At 43.1% G+C, this 23,044-nt stretch overlaps 1 long non-coding RNA gene across 9 annotated transcripts in view; it reads right to left on the bottom strand.

Moving 5' to 3' along the window:
- The window catches only part of LOC103158648, a 77,332-nt gene extending 76,492 nt beyond the window's left edge, over window positions 1-840 (bottom strand). For all 9 annotated transcript variants that reach the window (XR_004769610.1, XR_004769606.1, XR_004769607.1 and 6 more), the window contains exon 1: window positions 677-840. This is a non-coding gene — a long non-coding RNA (uncharacterized LOC103158648). The remainder of the gene's footprint in view (window positions 1-676) is intronic.
- Window positions 841-23,044: the final 22,204 nt, after the last annotated feature.

Here is a 23,044-nt window from a genome sequence, read left to right as displayed (position 1 = left end):
TAAGAGAACTTAGTAAGCGAGAACATAAATTTGAGACAGGGATGGCGAGGGGACATGGGAGGAGTTAGAAGGAGACTACGGTGACGGAGCAATGTACTCATACATGAAAGCCTCAAAACAAAATAAAATTTAAAAATATGGACCAAGCTACAAATATGAGCCATGTTTTGGAATCAAGATTTCTTCCGCTGTTGTAGAAATACAGGAAGAACAGATAAATTTAATTCTAGTAAGATATTTTATTTAACACATTATATCCAAATTGTTATTCTTTTCTCATATGGTATTTACCAAAATTATGAATGAGCTATTTGACATGATTTCTTTATGCAAGTCTTCAAACTCTGGCTTGTATTTCCCACTTGTGGCTCATTTCCATTCAGACTAACCACATTTCAAATGTTCAAGAGCCATGCGTGGCTAGTAGCTAATGTATTAGGCACCTCTGAAAAGAAAGCATAATCCCAAAATTCTATTAAGAAGCCAGAGCTTTACCATTTGAGTTATGATGGGTTTTCTCCTTTCAAGAGCTCATCATTAAAATATAAACACCCCAGGGAAATACGAAAGAACACAGAAATAGGAATTGTCTTAGTCAGGGTTTCTATTGCTGTGAAGAGACACTATGACCATGGCAACTCTTAGAAAGGAAAACATTGCATTGGGGGTGGCTTACAGTTCCGAGGTTCAAACCATTGTCATTATGGCAGGAAGCATGGCCGTTTGCAAACAGACATGGTGCTGGAGAAGGAGCCAAGAGTTGTACATCTGAATCTGGATCCTCAGGCAGCAGGAAGAAAGAGAGACACTGGGCCCAGTTTAAGCCTCTGAAACCTCAAATTCCACCCCAGTGACACACTTCCTCCAACAAGGCCACACCTACCCCAACAAGGCCACACCTCCTAATAGTGCCTCTCCCTATGAGGTATGGGGGGGGCCACTTCATTCAAATCACCACAGGAATGTTATGTAGCTCCGACCATTTAGTGGATGGAAGTATGACACTCAGAGCAGGACACACCTGACCCCAGGGAATACTCTGCCTCTTACCACTGATACCACCTTGGCTGGGACTTTCAAGAATTCTGCTTCCTGGCCTGTGAGAGGGGCACTGCCCAGGACCAAGTGCAACAGAGCATGCAGGGGCAGCATGGGAGTTGAATGGTGTGTTGTGCCCTTCTTGTTATCCCCTCTTTGTGTCTGTCATCAGAACTGTCCTGCCTTGCCCAGCCTGGATCTCTTGGACACTTTCTAAAGGCTTTTGCCCAGATGATTTGGCACAGTGGGTTCTTGCCTGATTAACTCTCCCAGGGATTTATTGTAGTCTGGGGAATCAAAAATAAATTCACGACAATATAAATTTACTATACAAAAGTTGCTTATTAAAAAAAAAAGTTGATTCTTTTTGGGGCTTGGCATTGAAGCAAGGACTTTTGTGTTCCTTATGAACTGCCCCCCACCCACCCCAGGCAGCTCTTCCCTACTGACTAGAGTCCCTTGTTCCCAGGCAGCCAGGACACCTCTATATGTTTTCTGTCATTAGACTGGGATGTAAATACAGTTCTCTGCTCATAACCATTTCTACAAATTCCTCTTCTGATCACATTCTCTCACCATCCTTCTGTCCATTCTCTGTACTTTTTCTGGTTGCTTTGTCACCACCTATCACCTGGGTTTGTCTGAATGTGTCTCTAAGGGCCAGGCAAGCTGGTGGGGGCACCTAGGGAGATGCACACAAGATTCTTGGGGACTTTTCTAGTCACCTTTTTTGTTTGTTTCTAAGACTAAATACCTGTGTGTGTGTGTGTGTGTGTGTGTGTGTGTGTGTGTGTGTGTGTGGTGGGCAGGGATCATGCTGGCTTATCTCTGAAGCAATACAATCTGTCATGGCAGGGAAGTCCTGGTCACAGGAGTACTAGGTCACATTGCATCTGTAGTCAGGAACCAGAGAACTGACAGCAAGTGAGGTCAGACTATAAAATTGTCAGTTTTGTTCCCACTAACCTACTTCCTCTGTTGATGTGCCTATTAAAGATTTCACCACCTTCCAAAACAGTAGTGCCTAGTGGGGACCAAATGTCCAAACACATGAGCTTATTTGAGTCATTTCACCTCCAAATCACAACAGGGACAAAGTTACACACATCATCTGAGGGACCAAGGAAAGTTCTTCAGAGGGGGTGGGAGGAGTGTAAGAGAAAGAGCGGAGCTCATTACTGTGAGTCAAGGGAGAAGATAGGAGAGGCACGAAAGACTCAGGAAGTCCAGGAGCTGGGTCCTTAGTGGAGATGTGGCTTTATGTCAAACCCACATAGACTCTTAGGCGTGTGGCTCCTGAAGACCCTTACTGATTCCCCAGGATTTATAACTACCTCTAGGGTCCTTCAAATGCCTGTGCCCACACTCTGGAACACCTGACACTTCAGCCAAAACTTGTTTTCACTGCTGCCAACTACTTATCAAGCTGTGACCTGTTACTTTAGCAGACAAAGCTTACTACCCAAGTGCCTGGTCCATCTCAGTCTGTAGTAGGCTTTCTTGGACCACTAGCTCCCAAATCATGACATGGAGACTTATTACTACTTAGGAATGTTTGGCCTTAGTTTAGGATTATGACTTAGTTTAGCTCTTATGACTTAGTATCAACCTGTTTCTCTTCAAGTATGTTTTGCCTCAGGGTTTTTTTTTTTTTCCTTTCTTTCATTTTGTATGTCCTACTTTCCTGCTTCCTCTGTGTCTGGCTGGCTGGCAACTGCATGGCTGGCTGGCTGGCCCCTGGCATCTTCCTCTTTCTCCCTTGTTCCCTCTCAAGACTAGATTCGGCCTACTTATTCTTTCTGCCTGCCAGCCCCACCTATCCCTCTACTGCCTGGCCGTTCAGCGTTTCATTAGACCAATCAGGTGCCTTAGTCAGGCAAGGTAAAACAAATGCAATGCATCTTTGCACAGTTAAACAAAATGTAGCCTAAACGAAATGTAACACATCTTTGCGTATTTAAACAAATATTCCACAGCACCAGTCACTTCATGGCTTTCCCAGACTTGCTCTAATTTATAAGCCATGCTTTCCTAGCTTTAAGATGCTATTTAAGATGTTTACGGTCTTGAAGGTGCCGATTGACACACCAAGGATGAACCACGAAATAGTGGTGATAGGTTTTGATATCAGAATGCTCTACAAAGAAATCCCAGCTCTACCATATGTTGTGCCATCTTCCACAAGTGGATTCATCTTGGTATCCTCACCTGTACTCTGAACATCTTCAGACCAACTTTGCAGAACATCTGTGAAATATAAATTAAGGCATAATTTATGTATATTTGATTTCTAGACCGCATATATAGGAAGCACTGAATTTTCGATAGCTTATGTTAAATAAATAAGTAAATTTGTCCTGTGGCTCACTGTGGATTAGTGTGATCTGTAAGTTTTGAGCAAGTCTACTTTACACCCACTCCTTTTCATTTGTCATACCTTCCATGTGTCCCCATCTCCCCAGCCACACTCTGACTCATAGCTCTAGATTTAGAGTTCACGTGCTTATCAGTCTCTGAGAATTTGCACCCACCATCGCTCCTTCTTAGACTATTCTCAAGCTTTCTTCACCCACCTGGCTCCTGCACTAACCATTAGCCCCAAAATCAAACCCTAACCTATGAGGTAGGATCCCCTACTATGGAAACTATAAGTATTCCCTGCACAACTACTACTCAGAACTCCTTGACAGCAGGACTGTGGAGCTCTGTTTATGTAACCATGGACCTAACACAGAAATAAAAACAAAACAATAGTTTTAACAATAAAATCAAATATGTAGCAGCTGGGGCAGTGAGTCAGTAAAGTGTTTTCTAAGCAAGCCTGAGGATCTGATTTTGGATCCCCAGCACCCACATAAAAGGCTAATTATGGTAACACCTGACTGTCATCCCAGGGCTGGGCAGGTATAGACAGGAGGAAACCCTGTTGGGTGAGCTCTATGTTAAGTGGCCCAAAAAATAAGTTGGAGATCAATAGAGGAAAGTACCTAATGTCGACCTCTGATCTCCACAGAAACACACACACACACACACACACACACACGTATAAATGCATACAACAGGCATGCATGCACCTATGTGGCTTTCTAAGAAATATGTATCATTATGTATATTGTCTCATTTAATTCTCAATTAATGAGATGGTAGTCACTGGCTCTGCTAAACAACTTGTCCCAGTAAAACCGAGTGACATGGCTAAGAATCCAACCCAGTGTCATTGACTTCAAAGTTCCAGATGAAGATAGTAGTGGATAGGGAAGTCTATACTCCCAACAATCATTTGGGACCTATTATTGTGCATTTATAATTCATGATACCAGTCATCGCAATAAGTGTTGGAACATTTTAAAAACAAAGATGTGATCAGAAGAAAGATGCTAGATGCCATCCAACCCCTGGCTCAGCACCATGATGGCCAGCCACCCCTGGAGGACAGTTCTATGCTTAGCTCCTTGCTCCTTCTTGCTCCTGTGAAGAGATGCTCCCTATTTTTGTCACTGAAGAAGGAACCAATGGCTTTACAAGGTCCAGGATGAAGAGAAGGGCATATTGGCTGGCCATCCCTACCTCCTGAGGAGAGGATGGGTGGAAGGGAAGAAACATCTGGAAGCAGCAGCATTTCGTTCTGGACCTTGCGCCCATGAATGATGCGCTAAGACAATTCTCTGCCTTATCATAAATTCTGCAAACTCATGAACTTTGCAATCTCTGAAGCTCAGCGCTGTGTGGGAACCACTTATCTTGTGCTGAAAGCAATATAAAAACAGATGGCAAAGAGTGCATCAGGAGATAAATCAGCGGCTAGGCTGCCAGGAGTTTGCGGACAAACCCAACATGGTCAGGCTCTGGACTCTTGGACACAGGACTGTTTAGCAGGGGTCTGTCAGGGCAAGGCATCCAGGTTGGCAGGAAAGGCAGCTGGTTGGAGGAGACAGAACAGAGTCCCTTAGGAGGAAGGGGAAAAGGGCACCTTCATAAGCAGCTTTGGGAATGCAGCCAGCCCTCCCCCAAGGGGAGATGGTGGATGGGGGACAGTGCAGCTGAGGGGGACAATCTGCAGCTGAGACCAGAGTTTTTTCATTTATAAGGCATTTTTCTATCATTACCTCACTGAATCCTTGCTGAACGCTGAAAGACGTTCATTTCACAAATAGGGAACTGACGTTCAAAGGTAGAGATTTGGCCAAAGTCATGTGACAGATCTAGAAGTCCATCAAAGCCTCAGGAGACCCATCTGTGGTACTCCCATCTCAGGGTCTAGTTAGCTATTTGTTGACTATCTCAGGAAGGGGAAGGAAGATGAAGATCAAGTTCAGAGATGCAAAACTTTGCCAGAGTTCATGCGGCTAGCATGCAGCTGGGCCAGAGAATAATGGCCATGATTGACCTGGTGGTTTTCTACCTCTCTGGGCTCTAGGGCAGTCTTGGATGGCAGTAAATGGTTGCACCATCATCTGAGACAAGAGCCAGAGCCTGAAGATGCACAGCAATGTCTGCACTTCTTCGGGGCAGACTCGGCAGAGAAGCAGTAACAGGAATAATCACAAGAAATCAGACTGAGAAAGCAGAAGGAAAAAGAGACAATGGTGTTTGCCACCATTCGTAGTATATGCACTTTTGGTACCCTGCTGTGGGTAGAAGTGATGTGGGCAAGGGACCCCACTCTGCCCTGCCCATCCAGCCCCTCCCAGGAAAGGCCAATACTGATTTGGAAGCAAATCAAGAGAAAGAACAGATGTGGAGAGGGGCTGAGCTGAGCCTGTCTTTCACTCAGGCAATGAGATGCCTGCTGGTGTATTTTCCAAGCGTCCTCTCCTCCCTAAAATGAGCAGGCTTACAGGCACGGCTGCATGGAGACAATGATCTCTAATCAAGTCCAAGTTTTCTTCTAATCAGTTCAGTTGTTGGAGGAAGCCATACAGCCGGGCCTGGACCGGGAGGGTGACTGTTCATCAACACTGTGTGCCAAAGAGGTCACCTAGAGGTTCAGTCCAAGGCAGGCTACCAAGCCTGAATCACAGCCTTTCTTGGCAGCACTGGACAGTTGGCCCTGCGGTTTTTTTGAGACAAGACTTCTCCAGGTGCTTCCTCTTTTAGCTGCTCCCCCACCCCCGGCAGTAAAGAATCCTTCATCTCAGAGTTGGAAAGGAAAAGAATGCAATTAACAGAGAGAGCATTGCCTCTATGCTCAGGGTCCAGGGTTCAAGCCTAGCTGTGCCATTGGCAGCCCGAATCCTTGGAACTATGACCGAATGAACACTACCTGACCACCACTCTAAAGTAATGTTTCCCTGGAAGATCCTCCTACTCATCCTTCAAAAATGCCTCAGATATCACTTTCCCAGCCCATATTGCATCTAAATCCCTGAATTAATTATCCTTTTCTGCATTTCCCAAAACATGCTCCCTCAAATGTCTCCTAAGCACTTATTGCCCTGAGCAGTGGCTTCCTCATTGCCAATACTATTTTCTCGACGAAGAGCACGTGAGTGGAAGGAACGACAGCATATTCATAACCATGACCCCCATGCCTCCCCACCACAAAGCCAGGCACGTAATAGTTGCTTATTAAATGTTTGTTGAGCACATAGTGAATAGGGAATAATAAATGGTATGTATACTTGAACTCATCATTTGAATTCAAATAGCAATGCTTCCCATCTTATCCGATGCTGTTATCAAATGCAAAACCATTTGCAGACTCTGTCACTTGGCAATAGTCATCTACAGGACTAGAGATAGGAAGAAAATAAGAAAACTGGTTGATCCCCAGTTCCTGAAAGGGTTCATCAAGTTGTCCCGTTATGTCAAGTGCACGGATTCGGCTTTATTCGATCTAGATCAAACTCCTTGTTGGGAAGACTTGAAATTGTGACTGAATTAACACTGTTAATTTCCCCTCCCCCTAGGTGAGCTAATCTCTGAGCAGGGGCTGTCCGCCTCCCTCCACTGATCAGTTTCCTCTGTGGTGCTGGGATTGATCTCTATCTCCTGGGATATTGAGTGGCCATTGGCGCCAGCAGAGAGAGATATAGAGTGTGCTGATAGAACTGGGTCCTGTGCGTTCCGATTCCCCTGCGGAGGGCTGTCGGGCACTCAGTGAGCCGGGACAATAGGTACAGTGCTTGTGAGGTGCTATCGCTAATGGTAATCTGTGCACTCGGATGAGCTCCTGCCTGCAAACTCTCATTTCATAAAACTGAGATGCCAGGAGCTGGGGCGGCCCAAAGCCTCTTAAAATACAGACTCTGCTCAAGGGCAGCAAAGGGCAGAAGGGCCCCTGTGCTTTTCCTCCCTGGTGGTCATTTCTAACCCCACTCCCCAAGGCAGACATTCTCCTGGCTACCCCCTCCCTTCTTCCACAAGGTCCTATGGACGAGTCCAAAACACCTAAACATCAGGACAGGAAGGCAAGGAAGGCAGATAAGGCAGAGTAGGTGTATGCATGGGGTGCCAGCAAGGAAGAGTGATTGCATAGGAAGCAGGGTGGGCGTCAGGAATGGCAGACAGACTACAGGCAGGGCAGGCATATGTGTAGGACCCTATGATTAAGTGGATTACAAGTCGAGTTGAGTCTCCCCACTAAGATACTGTAACCTTGACTCCAGCACTGGCGAATTTGACTCTAATGGGTAGCTGTCATTGTCAGCTAGACTGGACTGATAATCAACATGGAAGCACCCCTGAGTATGTCTATAAGGGTCCTTCCAGGAAAGCGTAACCAAAAAGGGATGAGCCACCCTGAATGTGGCAATATCATCTCACGAGCTAGAGGTGCCATATTAAAGAAACAGCAGGATGCAAGCTAAATACCATATGGATCTCTGTCAGCATCCTGACTATGGGGGCCATGTAACCAGCTCAAGCTGCTGGCCCTTGATGTCCCTGCTGTGATGGGCTATCCCACTCAAATGGTGTGCAAGAATCCACACTTCTTTCCTTAAGCTGCTTTGGTCTGCTATTTGTCACAACAGTGAGGAAAGTAACCAAACTGGTGACCTTATTTGGAAATAAGATCAAGTCATCATAGTGGGCCTTAGTCCTCAGTGAGTCATCTCATTATTTGGACACAGCAACCTGCATACATACGGGAGAAAGTCTGACAAAGATGGGAGCTGCAGCTGGCCCTTTATGCAAGCTTATCTTCCCAGCTATTCGGGAAGCTGAGACACAAAGGTCACATGTTCAAAGCCTACTTGGGCTACAGAACGAGTTCAATGCCAGCACAGGCAACTTAGTAAGACCCTGTTTCAAAGTCAAAAAAGGGTTGGGGATACATCTCAGTGTTAGGGGGGTTGCCTAATGTGCACAACGCCCTACATTCAATCCTAAGCACTGAAAAAAATAGAAGGAAGGAATAAAGGAGGAAAAAGAAAAGAATCCACTAGATTAGAACGGTGCTGCTGGAGCAGAGGACCCACTGGGCACTGGAGAGGGCCACACCGACCTTTCCTAGTACCTTCAGGGAGCATGATCCTACTGACACCTTAATCTTCAACTCTGAGACTAGAACTGTGTGATGAACAATGTCTGCTACTTAACCAGCCCAGCTAGTGGGGCCCTGATAGAGCAGCCACAGTAATAAACTAATTCGGTGTCTGGAATACAAGAAGCCTTCCCCATGGACAGAAAGAACCCAGGACAGAGGAGATTCTACCAATAAAGTTCACCTCTGTGACTACAACCAGCCAATATGGGCTCAGCATCTGGGATGTGGTCACGTCCTACTCTCCACTGGACACTCACTGTGTTTCTGTTTTCCCAACCATTAGATGGATGACACAGAAAAATCAGTTAGCATTCTTCCAAGGAGACAAAACTGGAACATGCGTGTAAAGTTTGGATTAAATGATCTATTCAAGTAATCCAGTACTGTTGCTATTGTTGCTGGTGAGATTAAATTAATGCCAGAGAAAAGGCAGGCAGAGCACAGAGCATGGAGACCTTGAAGTAGCTCTGATTCACAGCTGCAGGGTCTGGCCTGACACTCCTCATGGCCACAGGCCCAGTGTCCGGCTAGCAGGAGTAATTCCAGTGCCCGCCCACGCTCAAGGGTGTCCTCCGGGTCCTGTTTGGTGGGAGTCAGGCAATGTGGCATTCGTGATTCATGACGAGGCAACAGCAGCACAAGGACTCTGGGCAGGTTATGAAGCCATCAATCTTGAGCTGAGATTTTCTGGAATGTTACAGCCAGAGAGGAAAGGTTGCCAGGGCCTGTAGGGGTGGAGTGGGGGTAGGGGAGGGCCTTGCTGAACTGCCCAGGGATGCACATGAGGCAAAAGGTTCATGTCAAACTGGAGCCATTGGAAACAGTTTTTCCCCTGATGTCCTCTTCAACCCCAGAAGAGCCCCCACCCCTGAGTGTGTACCGTGCTGGGTTTGTTTATTCTACACAAGGCAGAGTAATCCTCAGGAACCTGTCACACTTGCTAATGCAGAATCGTCTGGTTTAGGCTCTTGGCAGCAAGGAAAGTCTTGGGGATCCTCAGCCCTACTTTAAACAGGGTCTTTATCTGATTGTCAAATGCCATGACCAACCACTGTTTTTCCTGCTCTTTGGCACCTAGACATCGCTGTTGTCAGGCTCATGACTCATTCCCAGCCTCTGTGCTCCTGCCCACAGTTGGGCTATTTATAAAAGTGTGTGGCAGCCTTGGAGATTGACAGGAAATATTGACCAACAAGACAGCAGTGGCAGCAGGGACAAGGGCTTTTATATTTTTATTATCATTATTATTTTGGTTTTTTTTTTGAGACAGGGCTTCTCTTTGTAGCTCTGGCTGTCCTGTCGCTCACTCTGTAGACCAGGCTGGCCTTGAACTCAGAGATCAGCCTGTCTCTGCCTCCAGAGTGATGGAATTAAAGGTGTTTGCCACCACTGCCTGCTAGACGTAAAATAAAAGGGAAGCCAGAAAGCTGTGAACAAGGAGATAATGATCAGATAAACTGTATGGATTTTGAAATGGCATAAAAATACAGGTAGAGACCCAGGGAAAAGGAAGTTGGGGGGCAAATGCCTGTTCTGCCTCCTGCCAGCACCTCCCATTGGTAGAGTCCAGTAGGAAGTAGAGGGCATGGAGTTCACCAAAGAACTCTTACAAGAGTCCCTACCTTTTGGGTGGAAATAGGGTGGAGAATGAGTGCAGAGAGGCTCTGCTCCAACAGAGAAGACAGCCAGTTTAAGGCATGTGATCAAATCCCAATTCCTACATCTACCAGCTGAGTGACTTTGGACAAGTGTCTTAACTACCCTGAGCTCCAGTTCACTTATTTATTTATTTTTTTTAACAGAACAGGAAGTTAACTGTGAACATGACATTGTTAAAACCAATAAGGTAAAATGTGTAAACGCTTCTCACATTTCGTGTTCAATAAATTACAGCCAGGACTTTCAGTCTTCCCTCATTCACTCACCCCCTGCCTGTGACACTTTCTCTGCCTTATCCTTTCTTGCTCCTTTGCAGGATTCCCACAGCCTCTGCCACACAACTGTGTTTCTGCTGTTGGACCATTGTCACAGTTAGAATCACCTTCCTTTCCTCAAGGTGAGAATAAACTTTCACGTTTCCTTCAATGTGTAATTTTGACGTTTGAATATCTTAGCCCTCTGAGGTTTATTCTGTGGTAAGGTAATGGTTGTAGATACCAAAGTCCAGGCAGATTGCATAGATCAGTACTGAGAAGGGGGAAAAGATTCTGTGGGGTCAAGGTCACAGTGCTGGTTAAACAATAAAAACAGGTCCCCAAGATGGGCTAATTACTATTGGGCCCAAAGCACTTGCTCATGTCAGACACACTCTTTTCTCTTAAATTAGTATTTCTAAAATTATAGCAAAGTACACATAAATAGCATAAATTACCATCTTAGCCACTTTACAATAATTTTTAAAAATACAAATCAGATTAAATCACACCACCACCAGCAGCTGACTGCCCACAAAGGCCTTCTCAATGCACTTAAGAATAAAATACAGTTCTTGCTGTGGCCTGTGGCCCTACCGGCTCTGACTGGCGCCTGCCTCATCTCATTCCCTGAGCTGTTTCCGCATCCCTCCCCCCCCTCCCCCGTCCCCTCCTCTCCAGGCTCCATCCTGTCTCAGCCCCTCCTGGACTTCCTGCTTCCTCTCCCCAGCATCAGTCACCTTACAGCTTGATTTCTGCAGCTCCTTGCTGCGACCCCTACACACAAGACAATTGTGAATGTCACCTCTCCCAGAGTTGAAAGGCCAGAAGGGAATCCATCTTCTCTACTGCCAGCTCTCAAAATGAGCCACTGCCAAGTCAGGTCACTAATCTGGGGAGGGCTCTGTGTCCTCCTTTCCCCACCCCTCCACCAGAGCACCTAGCCCAGAGCCTAATACTATTTCATTTTTCCAATAGTCTACCTTTACTTCACTGAAATGCAACTTTTAGAGTGTTCAATAGCACCATACATTTGAGTTTATTTTTGGATTCTGTTTTTCTGTTCTTCCTCTAGCTCCTAAATATTTAATTTCTTCAGCTTCTTAATATACTCATTTCTGACCATATTTTGCAGTTCAACTTTCTATTCATGGCTTTCATTCCCTTCCTCACCTTGCCTGACTATTTCACTCCATTTGTTTTCTAGAAGAACACAAGTATTGTTTTGTCAAATTATTTGGTTGGGGCCAAAGTAAGTTTACAAACTGTGGTGGTTAGTTTTAACTGTCAGTTTTATACAAACTAGACTCACCTGAGAAGAGACTCTTAATGAGAAATTATCTAGATCAGGTTGACCCATGGGCATGTCTGTGGGGGAGTATTTTGATAATTAACTAATATAGAAAGATCCAGCCCACTGTGGGCTGCACAGTTCCCATAGACTTGGCATGGAACTAAACTGTCTAAGAGTGGAGAAAGCTAGTATCTTAGTTAGGGCCTCTATTGCTGTGAAGAGACACCATGACCACAGCAACTCTTGTAAAGGAAAGCACTACTTCCCTAACCCAAAGTACCAAAGTCCAAATTCCTCAAACAAAAACATGGTCCAGTCTATCACAGCACTACCTGTTAGGGTAAAGCTCAATGGGGTCCTGTGTAAGGGGACCATGGGTGGGTTCCATGGCAGGCGAGGATCACCTCCCTAGGTGGAGGGACAAACACGCCAGGCAGACAGAGCTTAAGTGAGAAGTTTTATTAGAAAGGGAAAGGAGAGGGAAGGAAAGAGAAAAGTGATAAAGAGACACAGACAGAGAGAGGACAGAAGAGGGAGACAGGAAAAGCCCTGTTTGTCCCAGGGGAACAGCAGGAAAGAGCAGGAAAGAGAACTGGAAAAGATCAGAAAGAGAAGAGAGTGGGGAGAGAGCAGAGCCAGAAAGAGCGTGAGTGGGCAGAAGCTTTTCTTTTAAAGGAGTCCTTTGTACTTGCATGTAGACTAATACTCATCGAACATTGGGATGACAGGGGCAGGCCCGCATAATACCTGTATCCTTACAATACCCCAATCTCTGGTATCAACTTCTTAGTTCGGGTTTGTTCCTATTGCTGTGAAGAGACACTATGACCACAGGAACTCTTATAAAGGAAAATATTCAGTTGGGTGACTTATAGTTCAGAGGTTCAGTCCATGATCATCATGGTCAGACATGTTGGCATGCAAGCAAACATGGTGGAGAGGTAGCTGACAGTTCTACATCTTGCAGGCAACAAGAAGTGAACTGTCTCACTGGGTTTAGCTTAAGCATAAGAGACCTCAAAGACCACCCCCACGGTGACACACCTCCTCCAATAAGACCACACTCACTCCAACAGGGCTACACCTCCAAATAGTTTCACTCCTTTGGGGGCCATTTTCTTTCAAACCATTACAGCTATCAAGCAAGTTAGTGATCGTCCATGTATCCATTTCTCTCTGCTCATGACTGTGGATGTCATGTGACTGGCTGCTTGAAACCCCTGCTCCTTGGGCTTCCCTGTTATAATGCACTATAACCTGCTATCATGAGCTACAAGCAACCCTTCTCCTTTAAGTTGCTTTATGTCTTGGAAGCTTGTCACAGCAACAGAAATGAAACTAGAACATAGATTCGTTTATTTTAATGACACAAATGGCCAAGCTTAATCAACTTATTCAAGATCAGTATATCTTTCTACTTATTTAAATTTTATTCAATAACTGTCCCTAGAATGTTTAGTGTTTCTTCATAAGGCCCTGCATACCTCTTTAGCCACACTGACTGCATTATTTTATCTATTGTTACTGTGAGTGAGAATTTTTGTTTTTCAAAAACATCTCATAACTGGTTACTGTATAACCATTTATACAATAAAAAGGTAGCTACTGGTTTTTATATCTTGAAGTTTTTACCCAACTCTTGTACTAAATTCTTTCTTAGTTAATAGTTTTTTTAATGCTTTTCAGTTTCTCCAGATTTACACTCATATCTAAAGATAGTTATTTTCCTACTTACTTCTTTGCTTTTTTTCCCCAACCCATATGTTGTATCTAAAACAATTTGGAATAATGGTGATGATAGAGGACTCTTTTCTTATTCATGACATTAAGAAGAATGTTTTTTCAACTTTCAAACATTACTTTTATGTTAAAGCCATATCTGTCTATTCTAAACTGAAATGAGGAGTAGGTTTGACCTTGTGTGATATGTTTTGACTTCACATCTGTTGAGATGACCTCCTGAAGAACTATTCTGTGTTGTCCGCTCCTTGTTGCAGCACCCTGGGTTTCCATAACACACAGCTGGTGTACCCACTGTTTAATTTTCCCAGGGATATGACAATTCCCTAGAACTCCATCTACCCATAGTGCAACATCTGACACACTATGGGGACAGTGTTTCGGAAGCCAATATCATGTAGAGCTAATGGCCTGTCTTCCCCTCCTCGCAAAAAAAAATCTTTGTGGACTGATTCCCTTCAGATCCCATGACCCTATCTTTGTTATATTTTATTTTGATTTTTCGAAAAACCGTTTCTCTGTATATCCAGGCCTGTCCTGGAACTTGCTCTGTAGACCAGGCTGGCCTCAAACTCAGAGATCTACCTGCCTCTCTCTGTCTCCCAAGTGCTGGGATTAAAGGTGTGTGCCACCACCTCTGGCTTTACCTCCACTTTGTGTCTTACTCATATCCCATATCCCACTGCTTGGAGTGTGGACATGACTGCTTTGAGACTTAATCTCAAACCATGAGTGTGAGAGCTGTGTCCTAGGAAAAACGGAGTAGAAAGCTTGAGAAGCAAGTGACACTTTATGCTGGTTGGTTCTTGTCACTTGATACAAGTTAAAGTCACCCGGGAAGAGAGGATATTAACTGGGGGATTGCTTCAATCAGATTGACCTGTAGGCAAGTTACTGGGGCTTGTTCTTGGTTAATGATTGATGTGGGAGTGACCAGCTCACTGTGGATAGTGTCACCCTTGTGTAAGTGATGCCGGATTGTACAAGAAGGCAAGCTGAGCAAGCCAGGAGGAGCAAGCCAGTAAACATGTTCCTGCTTGAGTCTCTCCTACCTGATGTCTCTTAATAATGAACTATGAGCTGTAAAGATGAAATAAACCCTTCCCTCCCTAGGCTTTTGTTGTGGTGTTTATCACAGCACTATAAAGCAAATCTAGGACACCCCTAGAACCTCATCAAGTAGGGTTCCGGCATCAACACTGGATGGGCCATTTCCAAGCACCTGACTGAACTAGGGCCCTGTTGTTTTGAGCATCTGCATTGCTCATAGATGAAAACAAAAAACAAAAAACCTTGACCATTACACTGTTTCCTTAGAGCTCCACATCCTCTCTCCTGCTTTCAGCAGAGGATCCTGGTACCCAACTTTACAGAGAAAATAGATGCAACCAAAACAGCATCTCCACATACTCCCACCAGCCCATCTATCATCCCCCCTCTCCTGAGCTCACATCCTCCACCACTCTCCTCTTTCTGGTGCATGGACTAAATTACTGAAATGCTGAGGCCCACCTCACTCTCCAGCACTTTGTTCCTGTCACTCTTCTCTCACCTCTGTCATCAGCACTTCCTCTTCTAAAGGATCATTTCCAGTGACAGGCAGTTGCTTCACTCTCTTTCATAGTCAAACAACAAAAACCCTGAACCTCTTAGTCTCCATCTCCCTATCAGGAATTGCTTCTTAAAGTCTCCATGTCCTACTCTCTCATTCTTTCAGGAAAATGATTCCATCAAGCTTTCAACTCCATCATGAAAACATTCTGGTCAAGGTCACTGTGAGCTTTGCCTTCCCAAATCTGAGGGTCAATTCTCAGCCCCCATGCCACCTGACCGCTGAGCAGCTGCGACAGGCTGACCCACACCTCTGTCTGCAGACATCTTTCCTTGGTTTCTGGGACGACACAGTGTTTTGGTTTTCTTTCTGCTCCATAAGTTGACCTTTCTTCATCTCTGTTAGGTTTTCCTCATTTCCCTGACCCCTGAGTGACTGTGTAGCCCTGGACTCAGGCCATAGACCTCGTCTAATTTCATCCTGTCCTGTGGTTTTAGTCGCCATCTGCATGCTGATTGCTTCTTATTTCATATTTGTGGATCTGACCTCTTCCTTGAACTCCAGGCCTGTATATCCAACTGTCACCTCGGCATCTCCAGCTGAATGGCTAATGAGCATTTCACACTCAGCCAAAATCATAAAATGCTATGCCTGTACAGGAAAGAGCCAGACTGGCTTCAGATGGATACATCCACATGGACTGAGCACCCTTCTTCTAGCCAGGACCAACCTGAAACATCATTCAATCATCTGCCCATCCTCCCAGTTCAAAGCCCACAGAGTCATATTTTATTCCTTTCTTTCTTATTCTTGACCCTCTCATTGATAACTCCTGTCTTCCCTTCCTTTTCCACCACCATCAACTGTCAGGAAATCTTGTCAGCTCTTTCTTAAGAATGAGGTTACAAGCTAGGTCAATATGATCACCTGTAGGGCTGTACAACTAATCTGTCCCCAGGCTATTGTCCTGTGACTCATCAGCAACCGTTGCAGCTGTACTGCCTCCTGGCTGTCCCCTCTTCATGTTAACAGTGCTCTTGCTTGGAGTCTCTGCACAGACTGTGTAGCCCCAGTGTCTGAAATGTTATCCCCGACTTAGCCCTCACTTCATTCAGGTAGCTACCCAGAGGTGCCCTTGAAGAGCCTTTCCCTGACAAGCCTACTGAATCAGCAGCCCCCTACCTTCTCCTACTCTGATCCCTACATTTGCTTTTCTTCATAATGTCTGCCACCAAGTGATACTGAGCTGCTTCAATAGCTGTTTGCTTGCTCTATGTCTGTCCTCACTGAAGTGTAAACTCCACAAAAGCATGAACTTTGTTGTCAGGGGCCCACTTGCCTCTAGCACCTACACTGGTCCTGACCATGGTGGCCCCAGACTGCCCACTGTTCCTTTTGTTCTTCAGGGACTGGGAAGGCAGAATCTAGCTTTGGCCATAAATAGCTGAGGCAGGATGATAATGGCTGGTGACCAGCCCCTCAGGATGTAGGTTCCTAGAGAAGGAGCCCTGAGTTCCCATCTATACATGTCTGGAGGACAGTTTCATTCTTACCAGGCTGCCAGATGAGAGCAGACAGGTCTTGGTTCAATTTGAAGGCATTCACTTCTCTAACTAAGTTGGAGTAGAACATCTTGAATAAATGTTTCTTCAATGACCCCTTAAGACCATTTCCAGAGATTGAAATTTTAAAATAATTCTCACCAGCTTTCTTGGGAGGTAAGCCCGTGGACCTGGGCACTGTCACACTGCAAGTGAAGCTTCTCTTTGACACAAGTGACCATGCTCATTTCGTGATCCTGCTAGGCTATCACAATTGCTAATGTTTTTAATACTTAAGATACAGAGGGTTGACTTCCTCACCGGCCTCAGTACAGGGCACATAATCAGACTTATTTTCCATCCAGGCCTCTTTTATTGTGTTATCTTTTCTTTAAATTTATCTATTTTTATTCTAGTTCTTCACTCTCATCAAGTTCCAAACTCCCAGGCAACCACACTATTGTGTTTACTGCACATCTTTTTTGTTCTTAGTGCATTTATTATGTGCATCTCATTATATCCCACCCCCCCCCATAGCATTGTTTTGAAGTGCCAGCTATCCGTGACTACATCCAGTTTGCTGCTTTTAGATGCTGCACGGTTGCTCTCTGGTACCCATCTACCCTGTTATGGTTAATTCGATTTTTTTTATTGTTGATTTGAAAGAATCTAGAATCCCCAAAGAGACAGACCTGGGGGTATGTCTGTGAAGTAAAATGTAGGTTAAGTTAACTGGTTTGTCTGTGAGGTAAAATCTAGGTTAAGTTAGCTGGTATGTCTGTGAGGTAAAATCTAGGATAAGTTAACTAGTATTTCTGAGAGGTAAAATCTAGGTTAAGGCCAGGCGTTGGTGGTGCACACCTTTAATTCCAGTACTCGGGAGGCAGAGGCAGATGGATCTCTGTGAGTTCGAGGCCAGCTTGGTCTCCAGAGCGAGTGCCAGGATAGGCTCCAAAGCTACACAGAGAAACCCTGTCTCGGAAAAAAAAATCTAGTTAAGTCAACTGAGGTGGGAAGACCAACCCTAAATGTGGGTAACATCATTCTATGGACTGAGGTCTCAGGTTGCATCAAACAGAGAAAGTCAGCCAAGCGCTAATACGCATTATTTATTGCTTCCTGACTGTGAATGCAATGTGACCAGCTGTCTCAAGGTCCTGCTACCATGTGCTCTCTCCCATGATGGGCTGTGTCCCCTTGAAGTGTAAGCCAGGATAAACCCTTCCTCCATTAAATTGCTCTTGTCAGATAATCTGTCACAACAATGAGAAAAGTCACTACTCTGTACCTGCCTGCACTCCTAGCAATGAACACCAAATATCCTTCTATTGTTACCACAAACAGTATTGCCATGGAAACCTTCTCTTGTCATCTTATGGACCTGTGTGGGGAAATATCTAGATGCATTCAAGAAGCAACAGTGCTGGATGCTCTACTTGCAGAAATACCCAAGTATGTGTAGAACACTGCCCAGAATGGCTGTATATCCTTCTAGTGGTCAGTGCTCAAGGGCTCCGTGAACCCCACTTCTCACCGGGATGTGTTAAGATCCTAATAGTTCTGGTCTAATAAGTATAAGATAATGTGGCACTGCCTTTCTAATTTGCATTTCTTTGATCTCTAATTAATTTTCACATCTCTTCATGTGCTTATTAACCTCCAGGGCTTCTTCCTCTTTACATTGACTGCTCATATCTTTATAAACAGCATTTTTTTCATATTTACTATTTGATAACATCTGAAGTGCTTTTGTGCATATCATTCAATTCTCATGGCAACACCATGAAGGGAGAAATATTATTGACCTATCTTTTTTGTTCTAAGGCCAAAACTACCACTAAGAAAGTCCGAGACTGGCAAGATAGGATAGCCAATAAATGCTTTCCAACAATCATGATATCCTGAGTTCAATTCCCGGAGCTCATATTCATGGAAAGTGAGAACCAGCACCTGAAAGTTGTTCTCTGACCTCCACACGTGCACATATATACAATAAATAAGTGTAATTTTAAGTTAAAGGAAGTATTATGTGTATTTAGTAATTTGCTAATCTATGACTAAAACCCAAGTCTTTCTGGCTCACAAACTCTTGTTCCAAATCACAACACTCTATTGATGGTGCTCTGGCCAATAAAGACACTCCATACCGATGGATGACTGGAGAGACAGGGCGGGATCTGATTTAGGATGCCTGTGTGCATTCATTCCTTTATCAACTATCTATCAACCACTTCATTTGATACTGAGAATATTGAAATAAATTAGGCAGAAAGGCTAGTCTCTTGTATAGCTTAGAGTCTAACTGGAAAAACTATTAAACAAATAGGTAATCATTTATGAATTATAATTGTGATAGGAGATGTTAAAAAATACAGGTGGACCTAACATCAGGTTTTTCTGAAATACTTTTAAAAATTTTAGCTTAGTATATAAAATAAGGGATTTAATTGTGTCATTTTCATACACTTTGTTCTTACTGGTTCCCCTCCCCTACTCGTATCCCATGTCCCTCTGACATGGCCCCATTGCTCATCCCTTTCCTCCCTGCAGTATTCTTTTCTGCTCACATGTCACATGAATTCCATTGTCTTCCTGTCAGATTATTTCTATTGCCCTCTTTTTTCTTATGCTCTTCCTCTCTTAATATCTCCTCTTTCTTCTCACGATTCCATTTCTAGTTTCATGTTCTTGACTCCTGCACACATACATGTACATACACACACACACACACACACACACACACACACACACACACACACACACATTCTTAAAATAAGAAATCAGTATTTGAGAGAAACTATACAATATTTACCTTTCTTGGTCTTTGTCATATTTAGGGTTTCTATTGCTGTGAAGAGACACTATGACCATGGCAACTCTTATAAAGGAAAACATTGAATTGGGGCTGGCTTATAGTTCAGAGGCTCAGTCCATTTTCATTATGGCAGGGAGCATGGTGTCATGCCGGCAAACATAGTGCTGGAGAAGTAGCTAAGAGTCCTACATCTTACAGGCAACAGGAAGTTGGCAGAAACACTGGGCTGTATCCTTCATAGGAAACCTCAAAGCCCTCCCCCACAGTGACATACTTCCTTTAACAAGAACATACCCACTCCAACAAAGCCATACCCCCTAATACTGACACTCTCTATGAGCTTGTGGGGGCCAATAACATTTAAACTACCACAGTCTTTCTTATTTCACTTCACATAATGGTTTCTAGAGATTTCCATCTTCCTGTGTATGGCATGGCTTATTTCCTGAAAGAGGAAAGGCAATAGGCTACATAAAGTATATATAATATTTTCTTTACCCATTCATTCACTAATGAACATCTAGTCTTGTTCCATTTTCTGGCTATTGTGAATAGAACAGCAATAAACATAGTTGCGCATATATCTCTGGTATGTTGATTTAGAGTCTTTTAAGTATTTTTGAAATAAGTAGTATAACTGGGTCATATGGTTGTTCTATTTTCAGTTTCAGGAGAAACCTCCATATTGATTTCCATCTGGCTTCACCAAGTTGACCCTCCTGCCAATAGTGAAAAGGGATTCCTATTTCCACACATTCTTGGCATTATTCTCTGTCACTTGCTTTCTTGATGCCAACCATTCTGAGGGTGGTGAGATTATGGTGTGGAGGGACCCTTATGTAGTTTTACTTTGCATTTCCTTGATGACTAAGGACACTGAACAAGTTGAAAATATATCTTAGCCACTTATGTTTATTCTTTTGATAACTGTTTGTTCAGTTCATTGACCCATTTGTTGATTGGACGATCTGAGGTTTGGGGTCTTTAAATTTTGATATTAAAATATATATTATTGATTTTAATTTAATACCTGCCTGATGTTGACAAAAATTTCCTCTCATTCTGTAGGATGCCTCTTTATTCATCAGTTCCTTTGCAGTACAGAAGTTTTTAAATTTCATGTAATCCCATTTGTCAGTTCATGCTTTTGACAATACTAGTTATTGAAATCCATTCCAGAAAGTTCTTACCTACATGTTGAAGCATTTTCCTTCTAGCAGTTTCAAGATTTCAGGTCTTATATTAAGGTCTTTAATCCATCTTAAGATGATTTTTGTGTAGGGTGGGAGATACAAATTTAATTTCACTCATCTATGTGTGGTAATCCAGTTTTCCCAGCACCATTTGTTGAATAGGCTATCTTTTACCCAATGTATATTTTTGGCAACTTCATAGAAACTAGGTAGTGATGGCTGTTTGGTATTATTTCTGAATCTTCTGAACTATGCCATTGATCTACAAATTTGCTTTTGTGTCATTACTGCATGATCTTTGTCACTGTGGCTCTGTAGTATAATTTGAGGCCAGGTACTATGACATCTCCAGTATTGTTTGGATTCTTTGTGGTCTTAGTATTCCTTTTTCTGGTTATTAGAAATATTATGACAATTACACTGGATCTTCTGTCGACCACTTATGTTAATATGGTCACTTTTGCAATACGTGATCTGCAATTCTGCCAATACGTGATCATAGAAAGTTTTTCTAACTTCTAGTGTCTTCCTCAATTTCTTTCTTCAGTGTCTTAAAGTTTTCATTATTTGGATATTTCACCTCCTTAGGTCTATTCCTAGGCATTTTTGAAGATGTTGTAAATGTGATTTTTCCTAATATTTTCTTGCAAATTTATTATTGATATATAGGAAAGCTGCTTGTTTTGTATGCTGATTTTGTATCTTGCCACTTTGCTGTAAGTGTTTATTATATCTATTTAATTGGCTTGTGAAGTGTATAGGGTCTTCTAAGTGTTGGATCATGTCAACTGCAAACAGGGATAATTTGGTTTCTTCTCCTATTGTATATCCTTAATTCTTTCTCTTCTCTTATTGATCCAGCTAGGATCTTGAGTACTATATTGAATAATAGTAAAGAGAGTAGACATTATTGTCTTTCTCCAGATTTTGAGGTCTCAATACATATCTTCAAACCCATTTAGTAAACTTCTGTATGCATATTTGTTGTGTTTAGCCTTTACCTTGTTGAGAGGTATTCATTCCTTCTATTTTTAATTTCATTAAAACTTTTTCATCATAAAAGGATATTAAACCTTGTCAAATTCCTTTCCTGCTTTTTATTGAGATTCCATTTTCATTTGATTCTAGGAATTTGTAAATTACTTCTGATTTTGTTAATGGCCCACATTTATTAAAAAAGTGCATTGTTCAATCAGGTATTTGTGTGGTTTATCTTGCTGTTGATTTCTTATATTATTCCAATATGACCTCTTAAGACCTATTCAGTTCCTTTGTATTTGTTATGGCCTCTTATAAAGCCTATAAAATAATCAATTTCAGAGAAGTTTCTTTTTTCCTTTCTTTTTTTATTTTAATTTAAATTAGAAACAAGATTGTTTTACATGTCAATCCCCATTCCCTCTCCCTCTCCTCCTCCCCTGCCCCTCACTAACACTCTACCTATCCAATACCATTTCTGCTCCCCAGGGAGAGTGAGGCCTTCCATGGGGGTGCTTCAGAGTCTGTCATATCCTTTGGGATAGGGCCTAGGCCCACCCCTGTGTGTCTAGACTGAGGGAATACCCCTCTATGTGAAATGGGATCCCAAAGTCCATTCCTATGCTAGGGATAAGTACTGATCTACTGCAAGAGGCCGCATGTATTTCAGAGGCTTCCTCACTGACACCCACATTTATGGGGCCTGGATCAGTTCCATGTTGGTTTCCCACTGAGAAAAATATATATTCCATACTGGGATTAATAGACAGACAATTCCATGGCTATCTGTTAAATACAGTTGATTTATGGTGTAATTAAGCTTCAGAGTTTCTTTATTGGTTTTTAGTTGAAAGAATTAGCTAAATGTAAGGCAAGATATTGATGTCTCCTACTCCTGGTATATATATAGAGAGACCTGCTTGACATTTTCATGTTTTTAAGTGTGGTTTGTTGCTATTTGGGTTGGTGGCTGTGGCAGTGGCAGTGGTGTTGGTAGTGGTGTGTGTGTGTGTGTGTGTGTGTGTGTGTGTGTGTGTGTATGTGTGTATGTGTGTGTGTCTATGTGTGTGTGTGTGTCTATGTGTGTGTTTGTGTGTACATTTGAGAGCTCCAATAGTTGGTGCATAAATATCAAAAGATTTTTTTATCTCCTTGATGAGCTGTTCTCTTATTAATATATAGTATCCTTATTTATCTCTCCTGGCTAGTTTTATTTTAAATCTATTTTATTGAATGTCAAAATAGCTATTCCTGCTTATTTGTTGTCTTCATCCACTTAGTAGGTTCATTTTCATAATTTGACTCTTGATCTGTGAGTGTCTTTGTAAGATGAATTTCTTGGAGACAACAGATATTTGAATCATTTTTAAAAGCTTACCTGTGGGCTTTAAATGGTGAGTTGAATCCTGATTGTAGTTAATGTTTTTTGCTGAGAGGGACTTGCTATTGCCTTTGGTTTTGTTGGTAACTCTGGTCGGTTGGATAGTGTTA

Source organism: Cricetulus griseus, chromosome 4 (genome assembly GCF_003668045.3).
Source record: "Cricetulus griseus strain 17A/GY chromosome 4, alternate assembly CriGri-PICRH-1.0, whole genome shotgun sequence".
Lineage (NCBI taxonomy): Eukaryota > Metazoa > Chordata > Mammalia > Rodentia > Cricetidae > Cricetulus > Cricetulus griseus.
This window is presented reverse-complemented; position numbering and strand designations above follow the sequence as displayed.